At 38.6% G+C, this 19,786-nt stretch overlaps 1 long non-coding RNA gene across 1 annotated transcript; it reads left to right on the top strand.

Moving 5' to 3' along the window:
• The first annotated feature begins 9,681 nt into the window (after positions 1–9,681).
• On the top strand, positions 9,682–18,580 carry LOC141577483 (uncharacterized). Its single transcript, XR_012506528.1, has 2 exons — positions 9,682–9,985; positions 18,167–18,580. It is a non-coding gene; the product is annotated as an uncharacterized LOC141577483 (long non-coding RNA).
• The last annotated feature ends 1,206 nt before the right edge of the window (positions 18,581–19,786 follow it).

Here is a 19,786-nt window from a genome sequence, read left to right as displayed (position 1 = left end):
GCTTGTCCAGATGCCCTCCACTTATCTGTAAATATCAAGACACAGCATTCCAGGAGTTTGGCTGGACTTCCTTCCACCACTGGTGAGCCACATTCCTCCTCTCAACTTTCTCAGGCCCACAGCATACATTCCAGATCACCTCAATGATACCAATCTTAGGGGAATAACTTTTTTTTTAATATCTAGGTGTGTCATCAGAATAATTTTGGTTTTGACGGAAGTTTATGATTTTTCGTTCAGCTTATCTTTTGTAGGGATTCAACAGATACACGTTTATTAATTCAATGATAAGGGCTTACTATAGCAGTACTGTTATGGTGCTGGTTACACAAAGCTAAAAAGTAAAGCTCCTACCTGAAACCATGATGGTGATGATGATGACAATTAATATATTTGGATATTCACTAAGTACAGTTACTAGACCAAGTGATAGAGCCTCATTATCTCATTTATTTTTCATAACAACCCTATATTGTAGATTCTAATATCATATGCATTTTAAAGATAATAAAACTGAGACCTAGGGAATAACATGCCCAGGATTCAAGTCTTAGATTATCAAATTCTGAATCCTAAGCTCTTAATCATCATGTTGCTATCACAAAACAATCTTAGATTAAGATAACATTCAGTCTTAAAATGTCTTTTGGAAGAACAATAAACAAACAAGCTTCCTACTCCCATTCCTAAGATAATTCATCCAGGGTCAAGAACTAGAGTTCCACATGATAGGGACAGACACCAGAGGTCAAGTTCAAGGATGTTATTAAGGCAGGAAAAGACAGGTGAGTCCTAGATGTCCAAATAGGCCCCCAGGTACAGAGCCCAAGGAATTTTAGGTTCAAAAATAGGAGTGAGGACTCCAGAGACTAAATTATGAGACAGTCTGAGCTACAGTATTTCTGCATCTAGACGGGTTCTGAGGAACAGACACAGGGAATCAAAGGCAATAGTGAGCATGATGGTGAGTCAGGAGCCCTGCAGTGTGAAGAACCTTCAGAATTCCTTCCCAGACCTGATCTGATCTCAGTGAGGCAAGTCACAGGTGAAGACACGCAGGCCACCTGATGGAAGTGGAGAAGTGAAGGGAGCAAACTGTGAATCCACTACAATTTAATAATACAACCTCACGTGGAGACTAACCTATATCCAAAATCCAAGCAAACTGGATTCCACTGAGTGATTCTTTTTGATGTAACCCAAAAAGGAAGAAAAATAAACATCAAAAGAACTAGAAAAATCATTAAAATGAGCTAAAGCAATATTAGACATATCATAGAATATTCGAGAGCAGAAATAGTAAGCAGACTTGAAATTCATGCAGAGCAGAGTTTCACCACTTTTGATATGTTGTATTTTCCAAAGATGACCACAACAACATCTTCCCATGTATTCTTCTAGAGTTGCATCACTCCCTAATCAAGAGATGAGGTCTAAGTCCCTTCCCCTGAATCTCAGTGAGCTTTTATCATCTCTGTAACCAATAGATTGTGTTAGAAGCAATTGTGTGATTCCTGAGGATAAGCCACAAAAGGCTATGGAGCTTTTATATTGTTGTTAGATGGAACACTTACTTTTTAGAGCCCTGAGATGTTATATGAGGACACAATGGCTCCAAGACTGCTATGCTGGAGAGCCAACAGTCCAGCTGAGCTCCAGACCGCAGTCTGCTTCAACTGTGAGTGCACCATTTTGGACAGCCAGTCCAGTTGAGCCTTCAGACGACCTCAGCTGTAACCAACATCTGACTGCAATTTCACAAGGAAAGTCAAGCAAGAACTACCCAGCTAACAGCTTACGAATTCCTGACCCACAAAATTGTGAGCAAACTGTAGTCATCATTTTAAGCTGCTAAATTTGGAGGTAACTGCAGCAGTAGTAACCTGAACACCACAGAACAGAGAACAATCTCTGTGTTTCTAAGACACGTGGCTCATCTCTTCACATCGTGGCAATAAGGATGACAGCTGAATCTGGAGGGAGACACACCAGTGTGGGGAGAGAAGAGCCTGAGTCCCACTGGAGGTTAGTTTAGAGTCACCAGTGATATAATCTGTTCATAAAAGTTCATTCACTATTTATGCCATGATTAAACTTAGCGAGATCTCCAAAATAGTTGCTTAATTTTTTCTCAAGTCCAGATTTGTCTTTATCTAAACAAGTATTCATTCACTGATTTCAGGTCCAGAAGGTGGATAAACTTCCAAGATAACAGCATGGATTTCCCAGTATTCTATCAGTGGATCAGATAAGACACATGCATCTGTGTATTTACTTTCAACTCCACAGCAACGTGTTAGTGGAGACTCCAGGAATTGATGGTGAAAAGAAACCCTCTATTACTTCTACTTATAAGTCTACTAATTATAAAATGACATATTCAGAGTAATTGTTTTTAAAACATAAGTCATTATTCAGCAAGCTATAAATGAGGATTCTTAATTCTATTACCTCTTCTTCTTCACCGATTCCCATGATTAGAATTTTTGCAAATGATGCACCTTCTCCTTGTCTCAATTTCTCTTCCAGCTAAAGACTCCCATAAAACATGCTCTCTGCAGAATTCTCAGGAGGAGGGAGAACGAGCTTAGCCATCACCTCTTAACCTATTCCGCACACCCTCAGCCAGCAACCTCATTCTCCTTTTGGCATTCGGAGGGCTCTGGTATATCCCTTGCCCTCAAAAATGCTATCAACATAATGAAAATTGAGATGAAAATTAATCATTTGGTGAGCTTCCTTCTGCGTCTGTTTTAAAACTTTCTGGGGGTGGGGGTAGATGGGAGAAATCTGTAGAACTTTGAAAGCTTGTACTGGGATTCATGTTGTCTGTATTGTACTGGGAAATCTGAGAAGGTCCATGAGGATTGTTTATCAGGGAGAAATGAGATGATACTGTTTCTCAGCATTTGAGATCCAGAACCTCAAATTGGAACCAGTATTCTGTCTCTAATTTCCCATGGTTGTCTGCCCATACAGTGGTCTTCCTACTTACTGCCTTATATTTGTATTTTCTGGTTGGGTCCTTTCCCCTACTAGACTGTAAGCTTCTCACATGTTTCTGTATCTCAGAGCATAGAACTGGATCAGGATATAATAAGAATTTAATGGCTTTTGATGAATTAACACCATCTTAACTTTAAAAAGGGGGGAGAAAAAGAGGTCATGAATCAAATGATACTTGGGAAATATCCACCTGGGGGGGTGAATACGGAGGCCTGGTTATCTTTACACCAACGTTCGGCATCTCAGCCCTTCAGAATGCAGTCAATCTGGACATGTCCTCAAATCTCCTCACAAATAAGAGATGGAATAATAATAATGGTACCTGATATTTGTAAAGTACTTTTGTGTTTATCATATTGATTTTTATGGCAATCTTTTTAGAAACTGTTTGGCAAAATCCATTATTATCATTTTTAAAGATTAAGAAACTGAAACTCAAGGAGGTAAAACTATTCGCCTAGTTACTCAGGAATAAAGTGACAGGGACAAAACAAAAACCTAGAATCCAGGACTCCTGTCCTAATCCAGTGCTCTTTCCACTAGAGCCCACTGTAAAATTCTGGAAAGAGCAGAAATCATTGCTTATACACACAAGAAAAAATTTAGTTTGGATCTCGATCAAAATCTGATGTTGTGGATTTCTGCAATCCACCTTAGCTGAGAGGTACTCATTTTTCATTTCAGGGCCAGCACTTCAGTAGCTGAAAGCAGTCTGTGCATTCATTTGAAATGAAGGATGGGAAGTTCCCTGAAAAGGTTCGAAGTCTTAATTCAATTGATATTGGCACAATAAAGTCTAGGACACATCCAAGTCCATTACTAAGACTTCTCATGCCAGCAGATTTGCAAAACGAGGTGAGGAATTGCATCAAGTTCTTTCTGCTATGTGTTTTAAAGTAAAGTGGTACAGATCCCCTTCCTTCACATGAGAACTGAAGAGTGTGTGCTCAGTGATAGTCTGCCTGTACAAGCGACACCATAAGGAAGGGCAAAAATGAAATCTCTACCTCTTGCTTCCCCTTGTAATGTGCACAGCAAGAGCTCCTGATTCTTCAGGCTGGAATGGGACATGCACATGTATGGCAGTGGGCAACGGGGACTGGAAGATTCCATCGTTCCTCATCCCTGTGGTCATCCCACATTCTCAAGAGTTGGCCAAGAGTTAGGAACATAAAGGGGGAAAAATGAAATTTTTGTTGCTGCTTTTTAAAGCCAATATTTTGGAATTGTGAGGGTATTTTAAACTAAATATTTTGGTTAGATCTGTTTTGCTACATTTATGCAAATATAACCTAATTTTGACTTCCTCCTTATGTTTTCTCATAGCTTTCTACAAGACCTAAGATCCCAAGGGAGGGCTCAATACACTGTTTCAAGTCTTGGTTTTAGACTTTCCAGAAAAATAAAAGAAATGTGGAATAATTTTTTATCAGGATGATTATAGCTTCAAGTAATGGAAAACCTTGATTCAACTTGATCAAATAAGGCTTTTAATTATGTCTTGTAGCAAAAAGTCCAGAAGGCATGGTATAGTCAGGATCCAGCTTTGAACTCTTCTGTGCCTTGGATTCTCTCATGGCTGGCTCCTGTCAGGGTTCAAAATGGCTGTACCAGGTCTGAATGACATATCTGTATATAATAATGACCAGGGGCAGAAAAAAAGGGGCTACCTTTTCCATGTACAGCTTTTGGGGAGAAACTGATTTTCCTTGCAGCTGTCTGGCTCATTAGCCAGACATGTGTCATAGGGCCATGCTTCAGCCATGGGCATAAGCACTGAGACCATCATGTTTTTCTCAGACCGATTAGGACTTACCCTGAGACTGGAGCTTGAGTGAGTTTCCCTTAAGTATATAACTGCAGAGAAAGGTAGGCATCAGAAGAAAGGAAGAAGTTGGTGTGGTTGGAATTGGGGAGATGAATCGTCATCGGACTGGAAATCAACAGTGTTTGGGGCAAGGTTTCTTCATCATATTTGATATTTTTTCAAACTGACAAGTCATTTCCCTTGTCACTCTTACTCTTAAGTGTTTAGTATGAACTGTACCAGAGCTTGAGGATATTAAGATTAAAAAAGTAATCTCTTAACGCTAGAGGAAAACAGTCTTTTCTATACAATTAAGAAAAACTGATTTTTAAAAAGAGCAAACCATGAAAAATATACATCTTCTAGAATGAAAAAAAAGTCTTAAGGACCTGCTGTTCCACAGTTTAGCAAAGGTAAATCAAAAGAGTTTTATACAAAATAATAAGGGAACAAGAGATTAAAGTATTACCCGTTTCCATAAGCACATCATTTAGTGTAAATGCAGATGGAAGGTGGAGGGGAAGCTGTTAACAATAAGATTCCACCAGCTCCATTTTCGAGGCCTTAAGGTATTACAGGACTAAAGAGAACTAAGTTATTTAATTGAAAACAAGATAAGTAATTATCTTCAATTCTTGTTCTAAGAAGGTAGTAATTAGAGTGGATCCCCACTCCTGGGTCAATACTCCCAGCTCACAACCTGATAGAATTCCCAGCTTGATGTTAACAGAATAAATAGAACAATATATCCTCAAATCTGTGGGGGAGGCAAGAAGATGATGGGGAGGATCTTACTCCTCTAATTGTTGCCTTCAGAGGATAAGAACAGGTAATTTCAGTCAGAGATTCCCACAATTGGAAGCTATAACCCTGAGAGTATCTTTAAAGGAGAAAAAGCCTCATTAGTGACTTAATCCTGTACTCCCTTCAATTCCCAATATATTGAAGTGTGAAGATGCAAAATGATGGGAAAAAAACTCTCAGCTCAAGTAATGTTTTAACCTAAAGGGAATACATTATTTAAAACAAATTCCCAATGATGCCAGAATATGGAGACAACTACTTAGAATACAGAGCACTATAAAAGAGCAAGAGAAAAGAAAGTGAACATGGCGTATATTTCTCAAAGTCAGAAAGATAAGGATGTATTATCTGGAAGATTAGTCAGGATTTTGTGTTTTGATTGTTGGAGAGGAATGGTTTTTAAAGGAAAGAGCTCAATCTTTCTATTGGGCAGTAGAGCGTTTGCATTCCTGGTGCACATTCGAGGTGGTTACATGAACTGTACGTATCAGCGTGACGTATTGAAAAATAACTTGATCCTTCATGAGATCCATACAATGCGACGTACTGAAGAGAGAGGGCCAGATCTCTCATGTTGAGAGGAGGAAGAGCACAAGCAGGGGGCAGATTTGATTTTAAGAGCCAGAGTGAATATGTACGGAATTGTAACAGTTAAACCTGGAATCTCACAGGACATGGGGGCAAGAAAGACTTGAAATGTCACCTAGTTTAACTATCAAATCCTTAAAGAGAGAAGACAGATTTCATGATGGCATGTCATCTAGCTTTTAGGTGACTCTGGTTCCCCATTTGTATGACTTTCTGTGAAGATCAGTGTGAGAGCGACAAGAAGAGGGAGAAATAAAATAAGAAATTACTTCCGAGAAACACAATTGAATATCAGTTAAATTTTCTATGGTTTGGATTAAGAATGCTTAATGCAGGGTTAGCGAGAAGGACTGAACATTTATAGCCTCATGCACAGAGATTTTAAAGCCTTCCCTGGATCAAGGAATGTATAGTTATGTCTTTTTAAAAACTGCTTCGGCATCAGAATCAGGAAGCTTGTTGAGTCTTGGTAAAAGCACCAATTCTACTTCCACTTTTATTCCTCTTCCAATATTTATAAAAGGTACATTCTCATTAGAGGAATTAGGTAGCTAATTCTCTTGGAAAGATTCAGCTGTCACTGAGTAATCCAATCTCTGCCTGCCCTCCTCACCAGAGCTGCCAGCACCTGGGCTCCGGGATGCTTCAGGCTGCAGTGACAGCTGATGGGAGAATGGTAACAGCTAAGGTGTCAAGCCATCCCTTCCCCAATCACATTTGCTGTGGGAACGTGCTAACTTGAAAGTCCATGAGTCATTTAAGAACAAGTCTTAGTAGATAGTATAGGTTTCTGTTCCTCTCGCTAGTCCACTGAAGGGGGAAAATAGTGTTTGTTTTTCACTTAAGACCACCATATTTAACTGATTTTGTGGTCAATGATGCAAAATACCTTGGGAAAATATCCCAGTGCGTGTATCCTGTTGATGTTCAAACACCAAAGAATGAAGTCAACTGAACAAATGTTTTTAACCCTATATCTAAGGGAGAGAGGAGAAAATGTTTTCTTCAGTGAAGGATCACAAAACACTACTTTGATATCAGATGTAACAAAAAATAGGTTAGATTTCCAGTGTTTGTGTTTTCTACAGACTGAAAAAATATCATTCATAGACCAACATTCCCTTTCAACCTGAGCTGAGATGATGCGCATAGGAGGGTTTGGGTAAAATCCACAAATCAGTGGTCTGCAAAGCACCACTGAAATGAGTAAGCACTGTGGGGACTCAAAACTGTACATGACGCAGTTCCCACTTCCCAGGATCTCCCTAACATACTGAAAAGCCGATTATCTGTGTCATGTCAAGAAATAGTACCCCAAGAGAGAACAGATTTTACCTAAGTAAAATGATGATTTTGCCATTTCAGAGTATGGTTTTCTAGAATGAGCATTAGCCTGGGAGTCAGATGCCTCAGTCAGCTCTCGAACACTGACACCTAATAGCTACTCAACATCTCTGTGTTCCCTTTCTGCAAGAAGGCTGACTCTGATTATGTATTTTCTTTTTTTCTTATTCATTTATTTATTTTTTAATTGAAATTTGGTCAGTTTACAATGTTGTCAGTTTCTGGTGTACAGCATGTTTTAGTCATACACATACATACATATATTCATCTTCATATTCTTTTATAGGTTACTACAAGATAGTGAATATAGTTCCCTGTGCTGTACTGAAGACACTTGCTGTTTATCTATTTTATATATAGTAGTTAGTATCTGCAAATCTCAAACCCCAGTTTATCCCTTCCCACCCCCTTTCCCCACTGGTAACCGTAAGTTTGTTTTCTATGTCTGTGAGTCTGTTCATTTTGCAAATAAGTTTGTCTTTTTTTTTTTTTTAGATTTAACATAAACATATCTCAACATAATAAAAGCTATTTATGACATAAATGGTGAAATGTTGAAAGCCTTCCCACTAAAATCTGGAACAAGACACAGATTACGTATTTTCAAATTCAAACATTCAGCAATGTATATCTTAAGAATAGGTGCTATGTTTGTATTAGTGGTTCACAATGCAGTAAACAGGTAAACTTAGTAAATTATTTAAAAATATTATTAAAATTTTGAATTTTAAAAAATAATTTTTTAAATAAAAAATAAAAAAAATATTAAAAATTAGTAAACTATTAAAATTATTAAAAATAAAGATTAACATGAATTTAGGTTAACAAAAGAAGTTTCACGTTCTAAAAGTGCTTTTGGTACTTGCCTTCCCACTAGTGGAATTAGGGCATTTATAAATGAGTATAATTTTATTGTGTTTAAATAAGACAAACTGAACTTCTACATGGTACCACTATTTACACATGAGGTGTTTGCATTTTGGTTTATCCTAATGACTTCGTCAATCCCCCAAGAGGTTTTCACCGAAGGCAAGGTTATCTTGCCATACTTGATCTGGGGCAATCAGCCATCACAAAACAATTCCTGGTAATAAACATTAGAAGGTGAGGCCGGCAAACAGCTCCAGAATGATAAATAAGGATATCGTTTTCCAAATAGGAAACAGGAGGAGGTTAATTTAAAATAAACCACTATGAGGTTTCTTACAGAGTTATCATCACCTGCCTTTCAAAAGCAGCGTAATCATTACATGCGAGGGCCGTTGTTCATCAGAACATCTTGTTTTCTTGGCTGATTGTTCTCCCCAGGCATAATACTTTTCAACAGATCAATCAGCAGTTTTAATCGGCTTTTCAAGACTATTTAACAGGATAATTTGGTCAAATGGCACATGTTATATAAATTGCCCTTCCTTTGCTTCCCCCATCACAGACACACTCGAGAGTTTCACGCTGACCTGTCCTCACATTCTGGCTCACCCACTTTCCGGGCAAGTTGGGCAAGTTACTTCAAACCTTTGAGTCTCACTTCCCTCCTCTATGGGACGAATGTCACGGTTCCTACTCGCTGACTTAATTTAATGTGAGAACAAAGTGTGTTAACATGAATAACAAATCTAACGTTGTGACCAGAAGCCAACAGGCACCAAATAAATGCTGCTGACAACTGTCCTAACCCACAAGAGGACTCAGCATCCTAAGTGTCTTGAAAAGACAATGTTCAACCCTGTCTTGCGTATCTGTGTTCTTTTGAAAGAATAAATGCTGGGTATGTCTTTATACAGAGAATGCATGCATTCCTGAGAAATGAGGGGCGATCTTCTCTCTGCCTAGAAATTTGTGTTAATTACTTAGTGGCTTAGCCACCGTAACAGGATATTAGACTGGTGGCTGATAAACAACAGGAATTAATTTCTCACAGTTCTGGAGGCTGGGAAGCCCGAGATCAGAGTGCCGTCAGAGGCTCTGCCTGGTGGGAGCCCACTTCCTGGCTCCTCGATGTCATTTTCTCCCGGGGTCCTCACATGGCAGAAGGGGAGGGAGCTCTCTGGGTCTCTTTTATAAGAGCACTAATTCCGTTCTTGAGGCTTCCGCTCCCAGGACCGTTTCACTTTCCAAAGACCCACCTCGTGGCACAGTCACATTAGGGGTTAGGATTTTAATATATGAATTTTGGTAGGTCATAAACATTCAGTCTCTCGCACTCAGTTACATTAAAGACGAGAGAAGTCTTCTTTAGAGTGGGAGGGAATCGGCTCGCACCTTGACTCTTTACCTCTCTGGCGGAACCATTTCATCTGATCGCTCACAGCTGTACTACTTGGTTGGGTTGTTTGTTGACCTCATTGCATAGAATGAAGAAAAGCATGGGGCGGTGGGAGCAGAGAAGACCGATGAGTGGGACTGAAGCTGGTGGTTGTGGCCCAGACGGAACAGGTAAGGACAAGTGACGAGGAGCTGGAGTCCGTTAGGGGCCCCGGATCAAAGCTAGCACAGGCAAGGGGTGAGCTCTGGAATACGGCTGTTCAGGAGACAGAAAATGGGTAAGAGCAGGAGGCTTCCACGAGCCACTTACACAGAACTGAGATGCTTCACATAGGATGCCTGGTTTTTAGGTTTTTCTGGGACAGTGGGATTTTCCAGATGTGGGACTCTTAGTCCCAAAACTGAAACAATCCCAGGCACCTAGTTCAGGCTCACTGGTAGTAAATGGCAAAGGAAATAGTGGCTCTGAGACTTTATAAGAAATTTTATGATTCACAACTACTGGATTATATGTCACATATACCAAATTGGAATTTAGTTTCAAGATACAAGATTAGGCACTATATAAATTATTTTTAAGTTGTTTTAAATTTTATTCTATCTACAGCATGCATTCATTAATTTTATTTTTTTTTAAATCTAGCTTGTGAATAAGAAAATGGAAATATTTTTAATAGGAACAAACAAAAAATTGCTAAATAACAGTAAATCTGGTTTACAGCTAACACCTTAATGCCATCACTTAAAATTAGTTTTCAAATGTTCTTAATTTGTATGTGTGTTAAAAGCTCTCAAATTTCAAACTTTTTTTGCTTTTTTTCCTAAGTAGCATGGCAAATAAAAAATTTCTGAGTTTCTTTTAAGAAACAAAACATTGACTTTGATTTCCAGAAGCGAACCGTATTTCAGGTTTATTTACAATAAAAATACTAAGCATTAATTACAGACTTTACACTTTTCAAAAGCCAATACTTATTCCAGAATATGTATGCTATCAAGCCTCTGTTGCAAAAAGCAATGAGACAGCTAATTAATAACATGTGTTTATAGCACAGTAAATTTTTAAGTCAAATTTTAAATTGTGGAATTTAATTAGCTATTAATCTGCATCCCTTTCTGTTAGAAAAAAATGCATTGAAAGTACATGGTTTTCAAGATGTAGCAGGAGACACAGATGCTAAAGAAGTAAATCCTTATACAGTAAGTTATTAAACTGAAGGAAATCCTGGCATCGCTCAACAGCGCATCTATTGGAACCAACGTCAGTCTGTGGTGAGTCCTGGGTGGTACCAGAAAGATGCAGCTTAAGTCCAATAATAAATACTCAGCCCTCAGGACAGTGTCTGCACAGAGTGAACTCAATAAATATTCGTGGCAATGATTATTTAACAATTCTTCTCAATTAACCAGCACCAGGATCCTCGATACTCTAGCTTATCCCCCTAATAATTATTAATTCCATCATCTGTCAGCAAATGGGTTGGAAAGGTAAGTAGTAAAAGAGAGAGAAGGCAAAACTAAAAAAAAAAAAAAAATTGTATATTTTGTAAATTATTAGCAAACCCTTATAAAGACAGAGAGGGATTAGGGTGACCAAAATGGTTAAAATCATGAGTAAAAGGGGTTTTTTATACACCTCTCAATGCCATTCTTTACTCTTTTAGCCCTCTTCAATCAAGAACTGACTGCAGTGACATTTTTGATGGTAGGAAATGTTGAGAGAAGTAAAAGGTGTGTGTGGTTTTCTGCTTCACTTAGTTGTCAAGAGAGTTGCGACAAAAAGAACCATTTAAAACTGAGAAATGGAGCAGGAGGCCCTACTCCGAAGAACACAGTACTTTCAATGTTTCATGAATATTATGAGTCACAGGAACAGCTACCCAAGGGGCTTCTTTCTTGAAGACTGAAAAATTACGGGCAAAAGGAACTAGAAAAATAAAAGGGTAGGACCATCTTTCCTCCTCTGACGGCTGGCCTTTGCACTCCCTTACACAGCCTTGCTCGTGGTGTTCTAAATCAGTGCTTCTCAAACTTTAATGTGCATATAAACCACCTGGGGAATCATGTTAAAATGCACGTGCCCATTTTGTAAACCTGGATGGTAGCCCGAGAGTCTGCATTTTTAACACACTCCCAAGCAATGCTGACAGTCTGAGGGCTACACTTTGAGTAACAGACCTCGATTTTACTTCCTTTTTAGTGTCTGTCCCTTGGTGATTGTGCATTCTGTACTCTTCACGACAGCCTCAATTTTATTGCTATTTCATTATTTTTTTTTATCAGTCAATTAGTTAACTAAATTGATTTAATTTTTGTCTTTTTTGGGAGGCTGTTCATATAAAAGATTTTCTTTATCAGACAATATCATATCAAGATTATTTGGGCTTTGGATAAACTAGACCCATCAGAAGTGATCTAGCAGACATTTCTTCCCTCTTCTTTTGAGACTTCCCGTTTCAGTCCAGTACCTCTTTTTGCCTAACAACTTGGCTAGAACCAAGAAACCATTATTTTCTACTAGTCAAGGCAAAAATGAGTCATCTGTGAAGGAAGAAATGCTGGGATGGGCCAGACCCCTGGGCTAGGTCTGCGAAGAAGGGAGAATGTGACTTAGGAAGCATTTTTGATGGTCATTCTTGGCTTTCTTCTCTATTGAAAAACAAATTTGCTGAAAATCTCTTCTCTGGTGTCTAGGCTCCAAGCTCTAAATCTTGGTCTAATGCGTTGATGCAGTTTCACTGTGCTCAGGAGAACAGAGTTGTTTTCTTGCTCTGTCACCTACTAGCTGTTTGACATGGGTCCAAGTGCTTTACTTCACCTTTTTGAGCTTCTGTTTTCTTTTTCTTTTCTTTTCTTTTCTTTTCTTTTCTTTTCTTTCTTCTTCTTCTTCTTTTTTTTAAATGAGGTTAGGGAAGCTCCAAGTTTAAAAAGGAAGTATGTCCACCAAAGATTATCAGAAACCAGGATTCTCTAGGCCATATATGGATTCCTGATAACAATATTTTAAAATTTGCAGTAATATGTCTCTATTTAGAGTTAACTCTTAGGCTGAACGCTACTTTTGGGACTCACCTTAGAATTTTTGTCTTCAAAATTCATCTCAATGAAGAGAATTAACATTTTTTAGTATGATGACTGAAGTCTTATTTCCAGATTCTAAATCACTGAGATAGATAAGATAGAAATGTGAAACTAAGATAATATTTACCACCTCATTAAAAGTGATGAACAGCAATTGCATGGGCATATATGTTAGTCTGGTTTCTCTGAGACCTGAGTAACTGTTCAATGAATGAATGAATAAATGAACAAATTAATAAAATCATGGACAAAGCTTGTAACAGAAGATAAAGTCTTTAATACCTAAGTTGAAGCAGAAGCACTATAATCTTTCTCCAGCATTCGAATTCCTTTCAATTTATAATTTTTTAAAGTGACAGTGTTTCAAAGCTTTAGAAAAGTTCAAATTCTCGGCAGGAACACAACACATTACTATGCAAAAGGTGAAAATTAAAGATTTACAACTACCTCTTTAAAGCACTTTTATGAAAGTTTTTTAAAGTGCATGTTGAAGAGAAGAAATATTGATATAAACACCACAGTGAACCTCAAAAATACTTGAGTCCCTTAACTCCATAATCATCTTCGAACAACACCAACCAGATGGAAAACCACAATCCCCCATAAACACAAACTTTCTCCTCCCTACTCTCCATCAGATTCATGAATTCAGACTGATAATTTCAGGTCACAGTCATTTAAAAATAAGTGTATGAGGACCTGTCATTTTGGGTCTTCCACAGTACCATGAAACATGGATATCTGGGTTTGATTATAAGTCAACGATTATTCCAGGAAGCAGTCGAGAGCTGTTTCAACTTTGAAGTTTTCAAAGTGTGAAAGAAAATCCAGGAAATGAAACTTGCTTGAAGATTCCATTGCCTTTTTCTAACACTGATTTCTAGAAGAGAATTGCTAAAATATGTTGTTTGCAAAAGTCCTAATTAGAGGACCATCTTTAATAGCTGCATCTCCTAGACATTAAACAAATCTGATGAAGGAATTAAGCAGAATCTGTAAGTTTTGAAACGGGTGTCGTAATGGGGAAAAAGCTTTCCATCCAGTAACCCTACTTTCAGATTATATTTGAAAAGGAGTTTTCCAACTAAAACCATGTGGATTGTGCACAATAGACTATATACAGATAATTTGTCCCTCGTCTTATATCAACTATACCTTTTTCATCCATAAGCTCAGCTCCTAGGTAAGAAAGAAAATATTCTACTTAAAAAATATGGAGGTCTTTGCCTTGGATAGACTCTCTTTTTGTAGGCTATCCAAGAGAGAAAAAATGAATTCTACAAACACTAACTTTAGTCTTACAGTTTTTTTAGTCATTCAGTTTTCTAAAATCACGTGTGCAGCAGTCTTTTTTATACAATGTCACATACTTAGTAATAAAGCATTACTAGATAGAAGGAATACGTAAAGAGAATTTAATTATTATTTTACTGTCCATGAATTAATAATAGAAGCATTATTTTTCTCATTGCATTTCTAATGAGTGAAGACTGACAACCCTTTCTGAACACAAATTCCAGTAACTCAGAACCCTGATGTGAATGAAGAATTTTAAATATTTCCCACACTTAGGAATTGCTCTTTCAAAAAGACTGTCATTATTGAAGAAATTCAAGATAATTGTAAATGTGCATATGTAACCTTTAAGGAAAAAAGTAAAATATCTAGGTCATAAAATAAATCATCTGATATTTTGTTTGTTTGCTTTTACCAAATGGTTATAATTCTCCTCTTGCTACCGTGAACATTCTGCTACTCAAATTTCTGTTGGTAAACATACTTTATTAACCAAAATTTATCTCCTCTGCTCCTCCTCCTGCCATGTTTACAATGTTATAGTACAATATTTAATAAAGGCCCTAAGATAAAAATAAGACATTCATTTTCTGAAACATCAAGAGATTAATTATGTCATAGATTATCTGCCTCACTTAAATTAACTCTCAGTTGGCTAAGACATTTGAGAAAACAGAATCTAAATCTTAATCTTACTAATAAAATGTACTTAGTATGTAGTCGATACATAAAAAATGTAAGGAAAATTCACAGAATTATAGAAAAGATACCTAAAATCAGGTGGGAAGATAACAAAATAAATAAATGTTAGTGGGTCTCTCAAGCCTGTACATGTATTTATTAATTTAAATACTTATAAATTGTTTAATTTGTGAGAATTAAATAAGAATTAGGAGATTTAAAAGCTAAAACCTAGAGGTAGAGGAATCTAGAGAATAAGTCCAATCTCCTCATTTGCCAGATGAGAAAACCAAAGCCCAGAGGTTAGGTGGTTAGGCTGGGACCCATATCTGAGCCTGATTTCCCACTCAATGTATTTTTCATAACAGAACATAAAAGAATATATAAAATGTAGGCTAAGGTTAAGCATGTCTAAAGCTAGTCAGGGATGGCGGCTACTAACATTTAAAGAACCATTATTCTAGACACTTGTGTGTCCATTGGGTTTGATCTCATACCACTCTTATGAGGAAGGTACCATGCTTGGTTTAGAGATAAAAGAACTGGATCTCGGCGAGGTCATCCTGACCCTAAGGTCTATGCGTTTCCACTTTACTTGCCCCGGACACAGGCTGATCCTATTTCTCTGGCCACTGATTGACTTCTCAATGGCCATTTAGCTCGTGCACCCTTTCAATAAATGTATACCAAGCCCCTTCCTTGTGTCAAAACCCCTCCTGGGAGTTGGGTGTGCACTGATGAGCAAAAGAAGTTTGACCCCCTGCCCTCAGGGATCCAGTGGACAAAGGGACCAACTCTACTATTTCCTAACCCAAGAGATTCTCTTTCACTTATCACCAGGCCTGGGTATCCCCACTTCAAACCACTTTTTGGAAACTCTGTTAATGATCAGATCCTCAGTAAAGTCACTTGAAAGCTTATATTAGCCTTTCATATTCTACTTCTCCTCTGAAAGATTATTAATGTAAATGTTTTCAATAACAGTTGGCAAACACATTTTACACAGTGGTTTTCCACAGTATGGAATACCAAATTTTCAAAATTGCTTCAGAATTAAATGCATTCTCAAAATTTTACATTTTCGAGGATCCATTAATTTAAATACACTGGAATTTAAGCATAGCGCAATACTTTTTAAAAGCTGAGTTTATTTTTAGACTCTCTTTAATAGGGATCAATTAGGGAAAAAAGTGGTCATAAAGCAGAGACCACAGGAATCCTGTTATATCAAAGTGACAGTATAATGCCTGAAACACCAATTCTGAAAATGTAAACCAGTATTATATCATAATCTGTGAATAAAATAAGAGAGTACTGAAAAGAATAAGTAAGCTTGGTACATGGTTTTGTCCAGGCATTTTATGAAAATCCATGGTGAAATTCACATGCATAACTTGGTTGTGTGTTTGAAAACAGTGCTCATCATTCTAACACCAATCAGGCACGTATATGTGCAGCCCAGGCAAGAATGATGCCTGTCAGAGAGGCCTGTCTACACTGCCTAGATGAGACTGGCCCTTGATTTGCAGTCACAGCTGCTAATGGCCACACATTCAACTATTTTCAACCCTTCCACTTAGATTCACATTCTTCTCTGCTCTGATGCTTTAAAAAAAAAATGCCAGAATGCTTGCCTGCCTCCACTGTGTCCTGGCAGGTCATCATTCTCCAGACTGATCTACATTTGAGCTTAGGCATGTCATCACAGGTTTGTGGGAGAGTCTGAAATCTTCAGAAATGTGATTATTGTATTTTGAAGCACACATGTGGGATGTCATGCACAAGACTATAGATCACTTCGAAGAGTTAGCACTGTGTCCCAGAGTGATGATAAATCCCTAGAAGATGGTGCACCTGCACATGACAAAGATTCTCCATGATATTACAGAAATGAAAAGTGCCACCCACCAACGCTCTGTCCCGTGATGTGCTGACGAAGAAACACAGTGATACCTCAATTCACAAATCTGGACAAACCATGTGGAAAATGTGCCTGCATGAGGGAAAGTTCTGGTTTCTTCAGTGCTTTCGTGGCAGCTGAACCAGCTCAAGCATTTCTTCTGTAAAGCCTTCCCTGACCCACAAAAATGAGTTGATCTCTTCCTCCTTGGACCTTTAGATATGCCTCTATTATTGCACAAATTTGTGCTTCCCTTCTCTACTAGACTCTTAGCTCTTTGAATATGAGATCTGTTTCTTTGACTCTCTAGCACGCTGCGTGGTGGCTAGCATAAAATTTCTATTGAATGAACATGGATGGTTGGATGGATGGAGAGAAGAAAATAAGACTCAGACTCTTGGCTGGCCCCAGGCCTGCTGAACTTGAGCCAATGTAGCCACTATAGGGTAAGTCCTATAGTTAAGTCAACCTGGAGAGTGAAAAAGGAAGAAGAGACGTCTTAGCAGTAGTCACATGGCATCTGTGTCATCTGATGTGAGGATCTACAAAGAGAGAAGAAGCATCTTACATTTTAACCAAAACTCTTTGGGATTAACTCCCTTCCTGATATGAAAAGAAAAGAGGAGATTATTACTCTGACAAGACCCAGGGAAGAAGGTAAACAAGAATGGTCTAAAAAATAATAGGAACTTTGAAATTTGACAAACTTGGCGACCAACTAGACTTCAGCCAATTACTAATTAGCTGGATGATTTTGGACAAATTGTTTGGTTTCACTGAATCCCTGGTTCTTCATTTAGAAACTAAAAATCATAATATCAACCTTGTGGTGTGGATATAAAAATTCGAAAGAGCATATGTAGAGTGCCTGACACAGAGAGACACTCAATAAATATTTTTCTTTACAATCATTATGCAAGAGTTATATGATAAAGTCTTTATGTTAATATCATTGAAAGTTTTCTCGGTTAATTGAGATTTAGCTGTAGGAAAAAAGTTCCGTTTAAAGGAGATATTTATTTAGCACCTACCATCAGGCACAGTACTGTGGGAAGAAGGCCTGTATATTCTTTGTAAATTGTCAGATAAAGTGAGATGGCCACAAAAAGGTCCATACCTGGAGGACTGAGCCATACAGCCTCTAAATAAGGAGGCTAGGCTTGATAGGTAGGGGACTAGGCATTTGATGGATACATACATACATTCCTACCTACATGCATAAGAGGGAAATCATGGTTGCTATGGGTTTAAGGAATAATATTCAGGTATTTTGCTCATGTTCACCTTCCACAATTACAGAAGACCAAATGTGCACTCGGAATGTCTCTGAGTTGATTACCTCCTCGTGAGTCTGAGCACTAGGTCCTTAAGATGTTAATCTTTTCTTTTTTCAGAACAAGTAAAATTGGCCTCAAGAAAAAACAAGTGACCTAAGAGAAGCGTGACTGATGAGTCACTCTGAATGTTGCTGAACAATTCACAGGCTGTTATAGCTACCAGGACCCCATGTCCCAAGCTTGACGATTGGACTTTGAGACTCTCCCTCCTTCCTGCCTTGCCTTCAGATGACCCTTATACTAGAATATGATAGACGCATCAGAGAGACGCCTGACTGTCCATGTCATAAAACACTCCTCTCAAGCCTACTCACCCTCACTCCTTTAAAGTGGCCTGTTCTCTACAATTACCTTCTCATCTCCATGTTCCAATCTGTTTTCGTAATTTTTACAGAACCCTGATCTCAGTCAGATGTTAGCAGATTTGATAATTAAAATAATATAAAATAAGTTCTGAATGACAAGACATAATTGTATGATTTAAGCAGTGTATTCAATTTACATAAATACTTAGTCACCTAAAAAAGATTTAAGCACTTAGATCTGGGATTTTCCCCAACTCATCAATTTCCTGGTCCACAAGAAGAGCAAGGACCAGTAGCTTACTTCCCTATTGCAGATACACGTTAAGATGAATTTGAAAACAAGTGAACTTGATCAAGTTACCAAGATGGCAGAATAAAAAGACCCTGAGTTCACCTCTCTCATGGACACACCAAAACTACAACTACAGAATCACTATCAATGAGAATGACCAGAAACTACCAGAAAACATCTTCTACAACTAAAGATATAAAGAAGGAACCACAGTGAGACAGGTAAGAAGTGTGAAGTCACAGTATAGACAAGACCCATAACTCTGGGGTGGATGACCCACAAACATGAGGATAATTACAATTACCAGATGTTCACCCCAAGAACGAGGGGTCTGGGCCCCACATCAGGCCCCCTAATCCAAGGGTCCTGTGCCAGAAAGAGTATTCCCCAGAACACTTGTCTTTGAAGGCCAGCTGGGCTTACTTTCAGGAGACCCAGAGGCTGAGGGAAATAGAAACTCCACTCTTCAGAGATGCACACAAAATCTCACATTTTTCAGGACCCAGAACTGAAGCAGCAATTTGAAAGATCCTGGGTTAGATATACCTGTTGATCTTGGAGACTCCCTAGAGGGACAGGAGGCAACCAGAGCTCATCCTAGGGACACAGACACTGGCACAACCATTTTTGGGAGCTCAGTCTACTATGTGGACACTGGTGCTGGCAAGTGCCATTTTGGAATCCTCCCTCCAGATTATTAGTCTCAAGACTCAGCCCTGTCCTCACCCAACATCCTTTAGGCACCAGTGCTGGAACACCTCAGGCCAAGCAACTAACTGGGTGGGGATATCATTGACTCGCAAGCAGACAGGCTGCCTTAAGACCCCTTGAGCCCACAGCCACCCCTGAACATGGCCCTGACCACCAGGACCATGCCCCAAATAGTGTGAAGACACTAGACCTAGGACACCCAGGGCCCTGCGGCCAAAGACCCTGGGTCCTAGCTCCACCCACCATCAGGTGGACCCCCAACCCCAGGATAGCTACAGCTCCACAGCCTGACCAGTCCTGGGACCACTTGAGCCTTGGCCCCCCTCATCAGCAGGCCAAAACAAGCTTCAGGACACCCCGGACCCCATA

Source organism: Camelus bactrianus, chromosome 1 (genome assembly GCF_048773025.1).
Source record: "Camelus bactrianus isolate YW-2024 breed Bactrian camel chromosome 1, ASM4877302v1, whole genome shotgun sequence".
NCBI lineage: Eukaryota > Metazoa > Chordata > Mammalia > Artiodactyla > Camelidae > Camelus > Camelus bactrianus.
Note: the sequence above shows the minus strand (reverse complement) of the source record. Positions and strands in the feature narration are given on the sequence as shown.